The following is a 5,842-nucleotide window of genomic DNA, read 5'->3' as shown; positions in this document are numbered from 1 at the left end:
CCGGTGGCAGCTTCACCTGGATCCCAGCGCTGCCCTGGGGCTGGGGCGCGCTCCCCAGATAGCGCGGGTGAGCACTGGGTGCCAGGTGGGGCGGAGGTGCATCTGTCTGGCCGAAACTCAGCCAGGGCTTGTGCACCCCCAAAAGCACGGGGTGCTGCCAGCGGTGGGGAGTGCGGGAGGTGAGGACAGGAGCTGGGCATTGCACGCCTAGGGAAATGGCCGCTGAAACCTCGCTGCACCCAAGCACACAGGTTTGCGGAAACCCGTCCTGTAGTCTCTACAGGGCTGTTTCCAGCTTCAGTAAGACACGTTTGCAGGTAAGCGCCCTCAAAGCGAGCCCAGTGACACCCCAGCCTGGGGACCAATGGTAGGGGAGGTGACAAAAGCAGCCCTCTTTCTGACAAACATCTGCAGGGGCTTGGGGACTGCCCCAAGCTCCTGCAGCTCAGCTGCAGCCGGGAGGCAGCTGGAAAGGCTGTTTGCCATGCCCCGGCGCCACCGGCGGCCACGGCCACTGCTTGCCCATCTGGAGGTACTAATCCACACCTGGCTCATCAAGCACCTCTCTTTGCAGGCAGGGGCTCTAGGCACTGATTTGCACAAAGGAAAACACTGTCCTGGTGGGGATGGGCTGAGCAGCGAGACCTTCTCCAGCCCAGAGAGACAGGGGCGAGCTGGACACTGACACTGCTCCATCCACATCCCAGAAAACCCCAGATCTTTGGTCCCACCGCTGCAGCACTGCTGTGGACTGGCCAGCTCTGTCCCCAAAACCTCTGCAACCAAAACCCCTCCTGCCCCGCGGAGAAGGGTGCACAGGAGGGAGAGGAGCAGTAGCTGCAGGATGCTGGCTGGAGAAGAGGGTCTGCAGGTGAGGAGAGGAGGTGAGTGGTGGAGTCCAGCAACCCAGCACCTCAGGCTTGCTTGCAAGGCCACAAGACCCAGAGCACCTCCCCGCTGAGGACCGTACACCCCCAGCACACTACCCTTTGGGGTGGGGGCCCTCAACACAGCGACAATGTCCTCCATCTGCTGAGTGAAGTCAGACTAAGAAGCTCCACACCAGAGGAGGAAAGTTGAGAGCTTAACCAAATTCTGCATCCAAGTTCAGGAACCTGCAAGAGTCTGTCTCTTTCCAAACACAAACTTTGCCCAATTTCCAAAGAAACTAACTGTTGCTTCAGCTCAAAGCTGGCAGAGAAACAAGCATGTTATAAAACACTAGATGCACGAGATGGAAAACTTTCCTTTTCTCCCCAGCACATCCCGTCTGTTGTGCCATGTCCCTGAAACAGCTGCTCTCCAGGAAGGTACCTTTCTGAGTTAGTTTGCAAGCCCAATTAATAGTCCTTGACCTTCACTTTAACCAGGTAAGAGGATGCTAGGGATGCTCTCACCACAGAGGCTCCTCCTTGCCCGCCAAGAAAGCCTGTGCTTCAGAGGTACGATGTGCTCCCAACCACACGGGTAGCTATGGAGCTGTCGGCAGTGTTGCCAGGATCGCGCATCTGCTCCCTGCCAAACATCTTAAACATATTCTGTGGAGAAGTTTAACACAGTTTCTCAACCTCTCTTTTGAAGCCAAGAAAGCCTAACTTTGAGCAAACTGCTCCACGTGTTAGCTCCCCCTCCCCCAGCCCTCTCCATGGTCTTCTCTTTGAGTTTCTGTTTTAGTTTTTCGAAACAAGGCAGCGGAGGGACACAGCACAACCCTAGCTTGTGGCCATGAGCAAAGTAATGCCTGTAGCACTCGGCTTGTGGGGGGAGGCAGGAGGGAGCGGAGATAGCAGCTGTATCGGAAAAGTTCAAAATCCCCCCCCAAAAGAAGCAAAGCAAACAATAGCAAGTTCAGATGAGAGGAGGTGGAGATGCTGCCTGTAAAGCAAATGCTTTCTTCGCTGCTTGGTATCGTTAAGTGACCCCACAGACTCAGAGGCCCCCAGTTTCTGGGGCAGAAACCCCTCACAGGGAGACAAAAGCCCTTGACTGCAGGTGGGCAACGTGACAGGAACCAGACCCCAGGAATGCCAAACCTACCAAACCCCTCCGGCACAGTCACCACCAGAAGTCGTCTTAAAAAATGGTATTTTCAGCACCTCTTAGGTTTTCACTCTCACCCCAAATTAGGCTCCGCTAGGATTCAGTCAGTGCTAAAGCATCCTCTACCCCTGCCCATGCAATGTCCACATTTACAGGGGCCTCAAACTAGATTATTTGTGAATTCACTGATCGCTCAGGCAGCGCATAACCTCTGAAAACTTCTGTAATACAGGCAGTAAGCATCACCACTGATTTGACAGGCTACCTCTGTCTCCTCTGAACAAACCTCAGAGCATCAGAATACTCTCATCACTTATCTTCAGCATCTACAGTTTAGAGTAACTGCTTGCACTGACTACACAGGCATGAGAAGTGGTGCATCAAAGAGAAAGCCCATGCCATAGGTCCTTCCCCCTCCAACCGACGGCTGCTCACCCACAAGCTGGCCAAAGGAGCTTATCTCTCTTGATCCTCAGCTTTTTAAATATGCCTCGCTAACAGTGGAAAGCATCAGTTTCTATCCAGAACTCTGGCATCTTGAAGAAACAGTTGTTTTTCTTGCATGCCAAAGATCTCCCAGCAAACAGCCATTTGGAAACTGTATTCCACATAGCGAAAATGAGTGCATCTCTAGTGGTTTGTCCTTTGGACAATTCACTGGTTCATATATTAACCTAGATTTTTTTGTTTTGTCAATATCCCTTAATTATTAGGGTTTGGGGTGGTCGGTTTTCTAAACTTAAATCTGGGGGTGAAAAGCTATTGAGCCAGACACCTGACTGCCACACGTTTAGCAGACTTGGGTCGTCTTTGCCATAAGATACTCATGGGGCTGAAGGTAAGAACACATCTCTTCAGTCTGCCATCCCTTACCAGCCGCACCTGGTATCTAAACGAGGGTCAAAAATGACTAAGGAGACAGCTGTATTCTAAAATAACCTCCATAACCAACAGGTGCTCTCGATAAGGCCGGACTTGAAAATGACATCCCTGAAATACAGATAAGCCTCTCCATGAGATTCTGCTTTGCAGACTTCTGGCACCAAAAGATAAGCGCTGCTTTAAGATGACCTCTTTTGGGGAGGGATTTTGCTACCAAAGAACCTACCCCCTTCCACACTCCCTCCTAAAAACAGCAGGCATGTAACTACCCCATCACCAAAACACAAAGACCTCATGGAAAAGGTAGAAGAAAAGCATTTGACTGTTTTGAAAGCACTTAGGCCAACATATATACTACTTCCATAGAGCAACTTTTTAACTTTAAAAAAAAACCCCAAAACAACAAACAGTACTCTTCTACAGCTCCTAAAGAACATAACATTTTGGGGAATGGACACCTACAGGATATATCTGGATTTACTTGCTTTTGGGCTTCTCAGAGGCTGAAATTTCACTGCATCAAGTGGGCTCTGCTTCTCAATACCTATTTAAGTACTCATTGACACGCAGCTCTCAACTGGAGCATAAATCCAAAATGCTTATATTACCTTGTATTAGAGAATCTCATAGCTGTTAAGGACTTTTAATTCAAAGTTAAATTATGGTATTATTTCCCCAGCCCTGATTTATGCTTTTAAATTATAAATAAAGGCAAGTGAACCATAAAAGCATTTTAAATTTGGCAGCTTCTTGCACAGATTAAACCTCATTCAGCTAATGCATTTGCTGCAGAGCCAGACAGCAGGGATTGTAAACTACTCTCTCTAAACATCGCTAGAAAGAAAACTCTGGGCCTCTGAAACGAGTACCTGGCTATTTGACCGTTCAAAAAGCCCGAGCAGCTCAGTCACACATATCCTGTGTGATTCATCACATGCTTCCCAGTGACAAGGGGGGGAGGAGGAGGGAAGCAGGAAAAAAAAAAAAAAAAAAAAAAGGATGAGGCACATTTCAATACATTTAGGTTTACGCTGAGGGAACGGGGCAGTTGGAGCTACCTGTTCCCATCAGAGCACTTCTCCATGGCTTTGGGAAGGTGGGAATCACAGGAAGGTCCTTGCTGGTTCCTGCTTGTTATGTTCATACCATTAAGCTTTGTGCACAAAAAGAAGAGGTTTTTTGAATGAAGAGGTTATTTGAATTCTGGGTGGGTGAATTAAGTGTCAGAAATGCATGCGGAGTGTACACCTCTCCATCCCCCACACCAGCCTTGGAGATACATGAGATGTTGATCAGGACAGACTCAGCTCTGACCAACATCTGAGGCATGACAGGACTGTTTTACAAACGCTGTTTGCTACCAAAATCTGAAAAGAGCAGGAAAAAAATAAATACCCATCAGGTTTCTTACCTACATGCTGGCTACAAACCTTGAAGCCGTCACAGTGCCAGCCCGCATCTGATGCACTACCCCACAAGTACTGAAGGTAACACAGCTAGAAACCATTTGCCTACTGCATTGTAAAGAGCTAATTTCTACATGGCCCTGCTGCTCTCCGAACATCTGTAACCACTCATTTGGCCTTTGGCGGATTCTGCAAATTGCACTGAAGATGCTACAAAGATGGTATAAAATATTTTAATTGATCCTTCAGCGACTAACTCTGATACTGCTTTGAATCTTGGGGACACTAGGAGCATTTCTCTAAACTCCAGGCATTTCAAAAGCACATGACTCACTCCTGAGAGGATCAGGGTAAGTGGAGACCGTTTAAAGCAAAGCCATGTTCATAAAGGGCTCCCACATCCACTCCGTGTGGACACGCTTGCCCAGCCACTTTCAACTTAAAGTGATCTAGGGGAAAAAAAGTGAAAGAGATGAATCAAAAACAACAACAAAAAAACATAGCACAGTTCCTTTTAGTGACCTCAAAACCGCCTTCCTAAAATAGCAAACCAGTCATTTGTTATTCAGATGCATTGATCCATAAACAGCTGACCAGCAAGCACCGAGAGGAACTATGAATTTCTGTGTTGGTTTTGTAAATTGAAAACCACAGGTAGCTTCTCGAAAGTCTCTTCCCCCGTTGTGATCTCGGTAATAAAGGTGCCTGTGCTAACGTGGCACAGTGATGAAAAGGGAGATGATCCCCAGGCTCTAGGCCCCGAACAGCTTGCGGCCAGGTCACTATCAAATGGGATGCCAGCAGGTCACGGTAACGAACTCTACCTACACCACAGGAAGGTCTATTCAAGGAGCAGCAGCTATAAACAGCAAGTTGGGTGAGAGCCTTGTAAGGGGAGGAAAAAAGCTGAAATTCACCTCGCCCCCACCTCTGCCTTGTGACAAAGCCAGTGGATCAAAACAGCTACAGGTGATCAATGTAAAAATTAGACCACCAGCAGGCTGCAAACCCGCAAACAGCCTGCCAGTCTCCCAGCACCCAAGCCGTCCTAGGAAAGGCCTGTGGGGAGCACGGCTCCAGCGGAGATAAAACACACGCCAGGCTGCCACGTATCAGGATACCGCATCACAGGACCAAGTACGTGGGAAGCGCCGCTGGGATGCATAACAACTGTATTCATGACCCTGCCTCACAGCGCTTTTTAAAGCTATGCCGCTCATCGAGCAGGTCCGCGCACACAAAAGACTGCGAAAGCCTGCCTAGCACAAACAGCCCGCCTGAGCCTTCCTGTGAGATTGCGCAAGGCGAGTATTTTGGGTAGAGTTCCCAGAGGAAATTGCCCAACCCCTCCGGCAACCAGAAAGAAACCCAGCCGGACGGGGAGGGAGCGCTCCCCGAAAGCGCCGGGGCTCCGCTCGCCGCCGCACTCCTTGCCACAGCATCCGCGCCTCGGTCCCCCCAGACACCGGCTCCCCGGGGATTCTCCCACGGTTCCCCTCCGCCGGGCGCCGCCA

This window comes from Aptenodytes forsteri, unplaced genomic scaffold, assembly GCF_000699145.1.
Source record: "Aptenodytes forsteri isolate BGI_AS27 unplaced genomic scaffold, ASM69914v1 Scaffold167, whole genome shotgun sequence".
In the NCBI taxonomy this organism is placed as follows: domain Eukaryota; kingdom Metazoa; phylum Chordata; class Aves; order Sphenisciformes; family Spheniscidae; genus Aptenodytes; species Aptenodytes forsteri.
The sequence above is the reverse complement of the archived record's forward strand: the minus strand, read 5'-3'. Positions refer to the sequence as shown.